General features: G+C 32.8%; 1 pseudogene; it reads right to left on the bottom strand.

The window, feature by feature from the left end:
- LOC149568443 (endoglucanase 1-like) overlaps positions 1–13,925 on the bottom strand; it is a 109,523-nt pseudogene that overhangs the window by 25,874 nt on the left and 69,724 nt on the right.

Genomic DNA, 13,925 nt, shown 5'->3' with positions numbered 1-13,925 from the left:
TTCCATGAATCGTTTGACAATTGTAAGGATTAGATCGATCTATATCTGTTACAAATACAAAAACTAATTGTCATATTTCAAAATAAATATTTAATTAAAAACTCAACTTGATTTGAAAAAGACATTAAAAATAAATATAACTTAGTTCACCTTTCACCTCCCAAAAGTAATGCTTATTGTATTCAGTATCTCAAGTAGCAAAATGAACTTTACACCATTCAACAATTTGATTTGCGCTCTCTATCCTATTCCCTGTATGTACATAAAATATGCATGTATATATAAAATTTAAAATATATGCTATTAGAGTATTAAGCATGTACATTTAAAAAATGCATATATTTACCTGCAAGTTCATGTTGTCGAAGCGCACGTTTTATACATGCTCCTGCTCCATCATGCTCCCCTTTTCTGTGTCCACTTTCAAAGAAATTCCATAAAAACTTAACATTGGTTCTAGCATGTTGCACTGCTAACCAATTAAATGCTTTTGCAGATTTGAATTGTCCTGTGAACGTGAAACATGATAAGTATCTACAATTATCCAAGTACATATATTAAATAGAAATAGACATGTCCAAATAAATACAAGTTAAAATAAAGTTAAATAAATGTGGAACTATTTCGTGTATACTAACTTGCACATCCATCAGACCAAATCCAGTGCTCTGAAACATTTATTCTACGATTTCTGAGATCTTTAGAGAACATTGCAAAAAAATGAGCCACATAACTCCTGTCATGAACTTTATCATCACTAATATAGAAATGAACCTCTTTGATGATGATGTGTTCATTTCCATCCAATCTTTCTATCTGATCCACCTCAAATTGTGCATGTCTATAGGTCACTTGCACAAATATTGCAACTTGTTCAGAATGATAATATTGGCTTTGGAGCTCTATATGAGGTGCAAATGTATAATTCTCAGAAAAATCTACAATTGAAAGTATACAACCAGGTGGAAAACAATTTTTGGAATCACGAAACTGTTTAGCTTGCCATCGTGCACCATGACAATGTTGGATATGTGGATATATCAATAGATGAAACTTGGCCATGAACTCATCATAATGCAATTCACTCTCCTTCAATACAATTTTTCTGGATTCATCCCCTCTATTATTTTGGTATGTCTCATATTCATATCTCATCCATGAAACTGGTGTGGATTCATTAATATTCTCAACTTGCATAATTTGAAAAAATTTGTGTAAATCTGCACAAACTTCACACTGATTTTTGATGCATTGCACTTTGAATTCATCTGAATCTTCTAATTTATCACATAATATGGACCTCACAAATTGTGGTGTACTGCTAGGGATGACCAAATTAGGATCAAGTATTGCCATAACTTTTTTAAATGATTGCAAGTGTAGACCAAATTCAACATGATTTCTACAACAACAAGTTTCTCGCATCTTATTTATGCATACAAACGAATGACGTAAACTCTCAAACATTCTCTGACATATTTTGACATTTGAAAATTCTTGTTTGAATGCTTCAAAAATTTCACTTTGAGCTATATCTATGAAATGTTTTGGATGTTCAATTTTGGCCCCTGTTTCTTGATCTTTAATTTGTATAGTATCATGCCTGTTGGAAGAAACATGAGAATGTGTGGTCCAAAATTCAATAACTTGTCTTTTAACTTCTTCAGAAATCTTGTCTTTTCGAGGAACTCTACAAATATTCACCCAGCTATTCTCAATGTTATCATCTAGCATATTTCTCCTATTGATGTATCTCTGGATAGTTCTTCTAGATATATGCAGTACATCAGAAATTGCACGTACCTGTTTGCTATGTGTCAATTTTCTACTAGATATAGTAGTCATCAATGCTCTACATGCATTACTCAAATCACCTCCTCGAGTTGTGTTGTCAATTTTGTTATAAGCATTTTGCAAATTTTCAACTATTGTTTTATTAATATTATGAGCATGGCTTTTCCTGTTATCAACACCCAACAACTCTAGGACAGGTCTCATATCTCTTCTCCTAAATAACTTGACAAATAATTGTGCCTATCCAAATATACTTTTATCCTTGAAATATTCATCCCACATGTTCTGACAATGGTTTTTGATAGTGTTATCATTTATCATATCTTTAGATGGAATTTGGTTAAAAAGTAGTTCTTCATCCAAATCCATCAAATTTTTTATGCTTTCTAATTTGTCTCTATCAATAGAACTGCCAATTTCTTCCTCTTCATTACTTTCATTTTCTTCATGAATCTCATCATGTTCAGGAATTTCAGTAGGTTGGTTTTGAGCATGTTTTGTATGGCCTTTCATTTTGTCATCTCTTTTTCTATCATATTTCCTTGATCTTTTCCTTTTACTACCCATTGAATAATTCAACCTATAGAAAAAAAAAAAAAAAAAAATAGATTTCACTAAATATCAGCTAATGGTTCAATAAATAATACATAAAAATAAAAATAATTAGAAGAGAAAAAAAGCACCTTCAAATTATTCGATCCTTTGCAATATTGATTAAATCTGCAAAACAGTTGTTGAAAATTGCTTCAAAATTAATTGTTTTTTGCAAATCTTCTTCCAATTTTTGTTGTCCCTATATATTTAATTATTTAAAAAAGATAAAACAATATTTTTTTATATCAAAAAGTCACACTAACTGCTAGCGATTTCTCAAGCCGACTGGGGGTTTCGGCCGGAACTATTTCGGCCAAAACAGTTACGGCCGAAACAGTTTCGGCCGTAACAGTCTATGTGGCAGCCAAACAAGCAAAAATCAGAACCTCTATAAACATCTCACTTTGAAGGCCAATTTGACCTACGAAATTGAAGTATTTTTTAAAAATAAAAATAAACTTTTGTAGTTCTCGGAGTCATGATTATGATTGTATAATTTTTTTAAAGTTTTGATTATGAATAATATGTTATAATTTAAAAATATTACAAGTAGGTATCTTAAGATTCAGGAAGATGTCTATTCAAAAATAGGAAAAAAATAGTAAATCATGTAAAAAATTTTTTTTTTTTTATGGTGGACTAAAGGAGAGAGTCTTCTTCAAGAATATGTAATTTTTTTTTAAAAATATATAGATTTGATGGAAAAAGTTTGACAGGAGAAAAAAACTATCTATTTCTGATAACTTTGACTTTGACCAGTTATAACTTCAAAAATATTAGCCGAATTTCAATTTTTCTTTTTCGGTGCACCAGGTATACATGTTAACTCTAACATATTCCAAAATCAAACCAAAATATGAACATTTTCATATATTTGTTTGACGGGAAAAAAACTCTATATTTTTAGTATTTTTTAAAAATTAAAAAATACACTTTAAAAATTCAAAAATAAATAAAATTTTCACTCAATTTTCTAAAAAAAAATTATAGACATAAACTTCATCCAATTTTACACATTTCATTGGTTTACATCATCTTCAAATTCTAAGCACAAATGCCACTTTTATTTTGTTAAAGTTGAAGACTTTAAATTCTGATATCACTTCTCCTTTATAAAAGGTGACACAGGTTTGTGCTTTTACCCAGACAAGATGAACCAGATTAATATAGTGACCTATAGATCGAAGAAGGATGGTTAAGAAATGGTCTACCAGAGATCAGCCAAGGATAAGGATAGCATAGTAAGAAAGCGATTATTTATCTAGTGGATATAAGTCTTTTATATAACAAACCATTTATATGCATAGTAAAAGAACTGAATATAGATTTGAGACATATTGATCACCTACAGTCTAATCATCTTCACAAGTATGCAACTTTTGTTTCACTATTTCATGCGGGTTTATTGAACTTTCTTTATGAGGTCATTTACAGATGGGATGTTCAAAGGTTGAGTTCCTATGGGTTGTCAATACTTTGACTATACTTTAAGTCAATGATTATCAATGTGGGAAAAAATGGAACTCGTTGTATTTTGAAGTACTAAGAAGATGGCCTTGCCCTTCCCCAGGAGTTTCAGAAATGGGAGACATTAGGTAAGAGAGTGAAAATGTTACTATCGCTTCAACGCACATGAGACAATTGGAAATGCAAATTTTGATGGTAATCATTTTGTGATAAGGGAGAGACTAGGGATGATCATTGTTACTGTCTCTTTAGTAGTGGATTTTTTTTTTCTCTTGAATTTGGTGGTGGGGGATCAATGGTAATTCTCCTTGGATATTCCTTCTTATGATGTTAGTGACAAGTGTTTCTCTTTGAAAACACTTGTACAATCTTTTTTAAATTATTAGATTAAAAAAAAAATTGTAAGTATTAAACATGATTAGCCTTTAGTTCCTAGAAGATCTTTATTTCCCCATCAATGCATTTAGAAAGTTAAGTTTTAAGAAGATCATAAAAAGAAAAAATTAGAGAAGCGATTTAAACATTTATATTGATTGGAAACATGTGAGTCTTGAGTTTCCTCTGCCTTTTAAAGAACGTTCCTTACCTAGCATACCTAATTCCACATTCCATAAGAGTGTCATTGCGCTAAAGATTTAGGAAACCAACTACTCTAAGATAAAGCTTTCGGGTCAATAATAATCTAACCTATTGAGGTACATAATACTTCTCAATTAAACTTGTGTTAATTCAGTATTAATTTTGTAATTAACTACAATTTCAGTATCTGTGTACAAGGGGTGACTAAGAAAACTATTTGAGGTTCAATTTGAAAATATATTTGTAAGGATCTCGACCAAGGTTCACAACTTCGATGATTAATACATTCATTCAAGCTAGAACCTCACTACAAAAAAATAATATATAAAAAAGGTAGTGAATAACGTCATGTCTAGACCCAAATCAACCAATGAAAGTCAAATCAGCATAATGTGGAACAACAATATATGCATTGAGTGGGTTGTCATAGAAAAGCTTCAGAATAAAATTCATGTCTAGAATTAAAAGACCTTAAAGAAAATTTATGCTTGTAACACAAATGGCCATTCAAAATTGAATATGATTACAATATGTGAAATAGCATTATGAGAACTTGTAATGCTCTTGTGAACATCGTGTTAATTCTTGTAAGAATCCCTAAGATTCTTGTTATACTCAAAATTTTGTTGAAATTGAATTAATTTTTATCCTGTCGCTTAATTGGCTTAGGGTGATATATGCTTCTTGGATGGAATAATGAGTTCATGATTAACTCTGTATTAAGATTCATAGCATCTTCTAGTTATTTGCAAAGGAAATTTATAAATTAAGCTAATGTCATATGGCTTGCTTAAGAAAGATGTCTGTGTTCTTATTGATGGGTACTAATGATTGTCCACATTTAGTTCTTCAATATCCTATTTGACAAGCTTTCCATAGACATTTCTTTGTCATACTAAGTATTTTTGAAAACATATTTGAGTAGAAGCACTATAGTAGATACTACATGATGTTTTAACAAATAAAGTAATGGGTTAAAGACTATTATTTCCAAGGTATTATGTCATAGTATTTTAATTGTAATGATCTTAGACTAATGATATTCTTGAAGGTAACTTTGACATGCAGCAAGAAAGACAACCTACAGCCAAGGCTATATTGTGCCTACAACCAAAGCCATAAATGCTCACAACCAAAGCCACTAGTGCATATAGCCAAAGCCATGGATGCCTATAGACAAAGTTACAAGTGTTTGCAGCCGAAGCCATGAGTACATGAAGTCGATGATCACAATTGTTTACAACTATTCACTAGAAACAACTTCTTTGCAGTTTTTGAGAAATACTAATAAAGAAAAAATAACATCTACTAGTTGGTAGACATAATGGCAACTCTCTAGCAATTGAATTTAATTTCATACATGCACATATCTAATTTAATGTCATACACAAACATATCTAATTTAACGTCATACATGAAAAAACATATAATATAAAATGATAACCAGTAATGTCATATACATTAACAAACACATAATATATTATGATAACCAATTAATGTCATACATCAAATATAGAATGTCATATGTACATCAAATGTATGTCGAACATGTCTCTCTGATGCCTATATATATACATGGGGAAGGAAACAACTCTCTCTCTCTCTCTCTCTCTCTCTCTCTCTCTATATATATATCTATATATATATATATATATATTTATATATATATATTTATATATATATATTTATATATATATTTATATATTTATATATTTATATGTATCGAATATCTCAACTACATCTTTTCCTTCCCACAAGGGGAAGGAAACAAGTCTCTCAAAGTCCTCTGCCATCGTGTGGAGGGAGACAATGGAGATGACGGGGCCCTCTTGATGCACTCACTTGACCTCTTGTTGAGGCTCTTCTCGAGGTCCAACTGATACAAAGAAAGTAGATATGAATCATTATTTATTATACGTTGAAATAAAATATATGTACACACAAAATCAATTATTTTCTTACCGCCAACAAATAGTCAATCTGTAAGTCCACCTCAAATGCTCGTGGACAATCAGGCGTGACAAGACCCTACAAAAATTCAATAAATATAATCACTTATAAATAACATTAGAAATTTTGAGATTAACTATTATAAACAACAACTAAAATGAAGAAAATTCTTTCATACCTCCGTCAGTGGCTGTGAGCTAGCCACAGCTACAGCCACTCCACTATCAACAGACTGTCACAGATGAGGAGGTGTGTCTGACATCATGAGTTGCATGTCATACAACACACGTTATATCTAACATGAAACATGGAATAAATATAATCAAATGAATTAAATTAACATGAAACAACTGTACCTATGTGAAGCTCGTATGATGTCTCTGCTCTATGTCTGTGGTAAAGGTTGAGGGTCCTGTGGAGAACTGATGCACATGCATAATTTTTTTTGTCAATCCTTAATATGATTACGTAATAAATATATGTATTAATTAAAATGATTAAATTGATACATACCTCAGGACTCGTTGAAGGGACAGAAAATGGGCCTGGAGGATCGCTGCTAGGCCCAGCAACACTTTGACCCTAAATTTTGAATAATGTCAATAAATGCTAATTAATTAATTATTCACTATACATATGAAATGTGATCAAATTAGTAATTTACTTGTGTGTCAATAGCAAATGTCTCGTTCAAGAACTCATCGGTGACAAGCCCATCATTCGCACCATCTTTGGCATGAGTGCCAAATGTGCATAGGGATCCGCATGAAGTGCACATGTGACCACGATGCATAGAAGGCTCCCCCTCAACTAATGGGCTCGTGGAATGGATGAGGGTCTATATCAAAGCATTAATGGTCCATAGAGTGCTGGCCTCTACATGTTCCTTCACAACTGAAGGAATAATCACATGCTCGTGTTGTGGATGGACCACAGGTGCCCCAACTACATTAGGGTCACGACGTGCTCCTGGCCTCTCAAATGATGACCCCCCACCTCTACCCTGGGAGTCTAACATATCAAAATAATTGGGGAACTCCCCAAGGACAAACTCACAATATAATTTCTTCAAAAAATACATGGGGACCTCGTGACTGTTGCAAGGAGGGGCATCCAAAACCATCCACCATCTATCCCAAAAATTATTTCTAATAGCATCATGTATGCACCAATGGATGGGGAATTGTTTAGTACCCTCTCTAACAGTATTTGGCTCACCAGATTTTCTAAATAATGCATATATACTACCTTTTGATATTTCTTTTTTTTTAACATCTTCATATGACAATTTATTTGCAGAAAATCTTTTTTGTTCATCCCTCTTAGCCTGCCAAATATCTAACTGACCACTAACTAAGGCTATCTGAGTGTTAATGGATTCGAGGGATGCTGCCAATTGAGCCCTCATTGGATTGGTTTGTCCAGATTCTTTCAACCGAGCAATGAGTCTTTCTAATTCAGTTTTGCCTCTTTGTATTTCATTTCTTATATTTTCTTGTGTGCCTGGCAGAGGTCTTGCAATTGGTTCGGGTTGTGGAATTTTTTGTTCTTCTTGAGGAGGGTTTTGATTTTGAGCTTCTTGAGGGTTTTGTGGATTTTCTAGTTGATTATGGACATTTCCTGATAAAAAATCAATTGAAATCCAACTAAATAAACAAATCTAAATGAAATTTGTAAAAACCCTACAAAAGAATATCAAAAACCACACTAATACATTTGGTACCAAATTGCAACGACACTGCCATTGCAATTTGGTACCAAATGTATTAGTGCCAATAAAAAAATATGGAAAACATATTAAACAATGCAAAGTTAAGTTTATTTCACTTACCTTGTCATCGTGGGTGTGCTCGTTGTCTTGGATTTCTTGGCATTTTGGCAAATGGTGGTGAATTTTTGCTGTCAAACCCACATATGCACCGTTGGAGAGCCAAAAAATAAAATGAAAATGATGGGCCGCGGGTCTACAGCCCATCATATAAATTTTTGGACATCAGAATAGCACATACGCACTATAGCGCGTACGCACTATGGCTTGGGTGACCCAAGCCATAGCGCATACGCGCTATTGAAAATTAGAAAAAAAAAAACTTGTCATCTTTTTGGCACCACAACTCAGTGCATATGCTTGCATAGGGGGATAAATGCAAGAAGTTGAGAACCAAAACTACGAAAGTCCTTGAGGAAAAAACATTGTTTCTAGAAACAAGTACCTATTTATTAAAAAATGGGTACCCACTTTAGGCTTAGGGGTCGGATCCTAAATTCAAAAAATGAGTATCCATTTTTTTCAAAATAGGTACCCATTTCAAAACATGTACTCGTTATTTTCAAAATGAGTACCCATTTCTAAAAAAATCAAAAAAATAATTTTTGGCACTTGAAAGCTCATTTTTACCTACTTTTAAAAATGGGTACCCATTTTGAAATTTGTACCCATTTCTTAAAATTTGAATTTCACATGCCATGGTTGCATTCCTTGGGATAGGTTTGGTAGGACCAAGCCTATGCTTGTTCCAAAAAATTTGGCTAAGGCATAGGAACATGAAATTTTTGCCTTGTCCTAATTTTTTGGAGAACTTTCCAAATGAATTTTTTGACAAAACAAAAACCCATTATAGTACTCTATGTTTAGTTCCTAAAAATGTAAACTTTATAGTAATATGAATTAAATTAGTATTTTTAAAAAAATTGTCAAGCCAAATTAGTACCTAAACTTCAAATTGTATGGTTAACTAAAATTTTAATAACTATTATGATTTTATATTTATTTGAAAAATGAATTATATGTCATCAATCTACATAGAATGTATTTCAATATTATAATAAAAAATGAAATAAAGGTGAAGTTCTCATCAAATTATGGTGGTCACACACTAGAGATTTTCAAAATCCTCTTTAGGTCAAATACAAATTAATGAAAAAAAAAATTTAATAAAAAAAAATTCTCATCAATCTTTGGTGTGCTATGTATGTTTTCCCAAAAGGAATTACAAAAATTAATCTTTTGCTCCAAAAAAGGGTGTCTGTACATATGTGTGGAATGATCCTGAAACAAGAATTTTGAAAGCAAGTAATAGACCTCAATATCCCTGTAATAGACCTCAATATATTTCCTATCAAAGAGAGTAATCAACCTAGATCTGAAAGTCTCATAAGATGTAATGAGACCATAATCTTGGGTAACCAACTCGTAATACCACCAATCATATGTCGCTTCCTCTAAGTGCATCATAGAAAATTTGATGGCTTCTATCTCTTACCTAGGTTTAAGTGTTAGGTAAGTATCTAGTTTGTGAATCCAAGCTCTCACAGATTTCTTACTACTACCATCAAAAGTAGGGAGAGAGTTTGTTCATTGCATGCTTTAAGTCTTTGTTTGGTGCTCTAGGTCTCCTATCCTACTGTTGTTTATCTAACTCCCTTTTCTAATTTAGATATTGGACAACATTTTTTAATTGGATCAGGCAAAAAATCCCATTTATCATACATTTCCATAACATTATCTGGTAGTAAGTTTGGTGCCACTCATGGTGCCACCTCTTCTTCTGCATTAAAAATTGGCATTAAAGGCCTATCAGTGTTTCATGTGGGAGCCTTAATAGCTTGGGGTGATCCCGCTACATTATTACCACCACTGTGATGGCTTAGAGCTCTCCTATTAATAGGGACTAATTTTTCTATATTAGTTGCAAGTCACTGAAGAGCATCAGCTATGTTATTCTACCCATCTCTAATAGCGTGCAATGTTTCCCTTATTTCTTGATCCAGTTTAGCTTCATTATGTGCATTTGAATATTATTTTTCTATTCTGCTTATTGAATCTGATCAACCTATTTAACCTATTCACATCTTCCAAAAATCAACTCCTTGTCCACCGAATAACTATCCTCAATGTCAATCTGTTATGAAGACTACTTGTTTTGGTTGGATGTGACTAAAATTATAAGGTTTCTTCCTCATACCCCATTTTCATTTTATTTCTTATTTATCCCACAAGATGATAGGACCTATAGCTCTGATGCCACTAAAATGTCCTTTGTTAGATTTGATTAGAAATTTTACACTTGAACTACAAGAATTTTGTCAAACAATTGTCTAGTAATCAAACTCTTAAGTAATATTACCAACATAAATGTTATGAAACAACTAACTTTAACTTATGAGGTCAAGTTCAAGATGATATTATGAATAAAACACAATATCACAACAATAGTCTATGACCAGACTAATAAAATGACACCATTTATACACACATGAATGATAAGTTTCTGAGTTTAGACATTAAAGAATACACGATGCTTGTGTTACGAATGGACAATAAGTATACAGACCTATTAATAGTGTGAGAGACATTATGGATGATTGAATATGTTGGAATGTTCTCCCTGAGTTCACATCCAATTGTCTATAATAGTTGTTGTGTTGTTGATTGAGATATGCTCACTCCAATGGTAGTTAGTCTCTTCTATTCTCCCACTAGTGTTCACAGTGGCTTAAGTGCCTAGATGTGTATGCCTATGAAATGAAGATATTATCTCTTAGTGCTACATTACTACACTTGACTCCCTACCAGTATTAATGTATGAATGTTGCTATAGATAACTCTAGTTTGAAAGCTACTACTTCTTATGGCACGACTGTTGCTTCTGGGTGATATAATTTCATGTAGGAATCTATTATGAATTGAGTCAACCACTGTCTAGTCCTCTTAACCACTATATAATAAGTCCAAAAATATGATGCTAAACAATGCAATCACTACCAACTAGAATGGTAATGTACTCATGTAGGATATTATATCACTGCCAAGAAATGACCATTCTTCCTTTTTAACCATTCAAACTTAAACACCCATAATAACTTGTATGTGTTACTTTTTTAAAGTCTTTAAACACCAGAATCTTCCTTGTTATTGTATTCCCAATACTTAAAGATCTTAATTAATCAACTTGGAATCATAACTCTAAAGTGCAAATGGTGAGAGGCTAGGTTTGTGTCTAGTCTCACTCTTTTTTCTTAAAGAATTTCATCCTTAGGAAATACCCAATCACATTTAAGAAACCTTTAGGATTTGTGAGAATAACATGTAATTTTTGGTATTAATCCAAAGGAAAAAGCTTTCTTAAATTACCTTGAAGTGTGGGGAGATGCAAACATCTTAGCAATGTGGGATAAAAGACTATTTTGTCTTTTAGTCACTTAAGTCATTTTGTCCTAAAGTGACTTTAAATAATAAACTACTTTATAATTCAATGTAATAAAATAAAGTGACTAAAACCTTAGGATTTCCCACTTAAGTCTCCTCAACTGAAACCCAAATCCTGTGACTAGTTGGCATCCTAAATCATATGTCGTTAGCCTATTCAGATGGAAATATAGACCAAATAGGTGCCATTAAGGCTAGCATGGAGATGGGGACATTGCAATGAGCAACCTAGTTTCCCCCCTAAACAAAAATAAAGATTTTGATTCTCAAAAAAAAAAATATTGAGAATGATGATGAACCAAGGGAAGCCATAAGATTGGTTGACTATGATGAATTCAACCATGATGTGCTCATCTCCCTTTGCTCCACATTCTGGGTGATAAAGACTTCAATGCGAAACTCAAAGAAAATGACACCAAAAACCTAGTTGTAGACCCTCCCCATGGTGTATTGGAGGCTACTAAAGCCATTTCTTTGTATTCCTTTAGGCTAGAGAAATGGTCCTTCCACTCTATTAAAGTACCGAGCCTCAAATGCAAGGCTTTAGAGGGGAAAATTTTAGAATTAGAGATCAAAAGTGGAAAAAAAGAAAATAGGAAAGAGGACTAAGGGAATCAGGAGGCCTTAGAAAATATAAGAAATAAAACTATCCATATGGAGAAGAGTAAAAAGGAAATTCTTACTAAATGTCAAGGTTTATTGAACTCTTCAGTGGATTGCTTGAACAAGGTTCTCAATGTCATAAATAAGGGTAAGGAAATCAACCTAGTGCTACATTTGGAGGAATAGGAAAAGAATGACAAAGAGGCTAGACCAAGAAAAAGGATGTGCTCCAACATGAACAAGAAATAGAAGGAGGAGGTATAGATTGACCAAAGTGATGTAAAGAAGGTCAAAGAACATATTAAAGAGATTCAATAGGAGCTAAAAGATAAGGTCAAAGACCTAGCCTAGGTAGCCTCTTTTTGTGTTGGTTTCATTTTGTCTTGTTGTTGTAGCTAGGTAGTTTTCTAATCTTTTATCATTTTGTTTTAAGTGCTAGTTTTTTCTATGTTAGGCTAGTTGTAGCTTTGGGTGTGTCCAATGATCATAAAACTATTTTGTTTTTGTAATGTCCCCACTTTAGCAGTTATCTGGTTGTGTGGCCATTAACCTTTTATTTTATTTTATTTTATTTATCCCACATTGCTTGTGAAAAGTGGTCGACCCTATGAAGTAGAAATAAAAGGAGAGCTTTTGGCTATTGTTAGGCAAGGTTGAATATGAGAAGATATTGGATGCATGAGTTACAGATCTGTTCTTGGCATTAGAGGATGTCTATCCTCTCTTGCGACATTCTAGATGTCATTCTCTTGAGATTTGGCCTTTGGAATTCATTTCTATTAGTTTCATTAATAGGCAACTTGGGCACATTTCTAGCTATAGGTCGATTGGGTGTTTGCTCATACCATTCCTACTTCTTGTCCAATACTTATGCCATTGTGAAGGGATGATTTTATGAGGGTCTTGAACTGATTAAAGGTAGTTTTTATTATAGTACCACAATTATATTACTGTACCAGCAAGGTGGGATATCAATACTAGAATATCATGCTATAATGTTGGAGAAATTAGTGAGTTGAAAAGTTTTCTATGTATTTGATTTTATTAGTTTTAAAATTAATGTTATTTCAATTGTAGTTCAATCTTCAGTTTTGCATAAATTCTTTCTTGTTCATGTTATGTGGTTTCAAAATCTATACAAAAATATTAAAATCTATATTAGTAGTTGGTTCAATTTTTGGGCATTTCTAGGGCACCCATTACAGTGGTATCAAAGCTATAAGTCCTAGCATCCTATGGGGTAGGAAAATTATATTATTGTCAAATTTGTTGTTACATTTGGAGAGACCAACACTCTAGCATTTTCTAGACATGGATAGACATAGGAGGACTGGTAGTTCTAGAAGTCAGTGGAGTAATGAAAAAGTTAGTGAGAAGATGAATGCTTTGAGAGAGAGTATGGAGAAAATTAAGCTTCCTCAATAGAGATTGATAGAGAGCTTTTCAAATCTAGAGACAATTGAAAGGGTAGCAAGGTATATGGTTTCTACCTTTAGAAGGTTAACATTGAGGTTGTAAGAAAGGAAGCTTGAGTTTTCCCTGATAGGAGTCCCTGATGCAAATGTACCTATATTTAGTATGACACCTACTAGTCCTATTTGCAATGTTGACAATGGACTTATTTCACAGGGACATGTAGTTGTGTCAGTGGCAATAGAGGATAATGGCACCAAGCTTTAGTAGGTTGAGACTCCTAGAGCTCTTGCTACAATTAGTGTAGAGATAGTCG

This window comes from Cupressus sempervirens, chromosome 3 (genome assembly GCF_028749045.1).
Source record: "Cupressus sempervirens isolate cs-2001-9-10 chromosome 3, ASM2874904v1, whole genome shotgun sequence".
Classification (NCBI taxonomy): domain Eukaryota; kingdom Viridiplantae; phylum Streptophyta; class Pinopsida; order Cupressales; family Cupressaceae; genus Cupressus; species Cupressus sempervirens.
The sequence above is the reverse complement of the archived record's forward strand: the minus strand, read 5'-3'. Positions and strand labels throughout refer to the sequence as shown.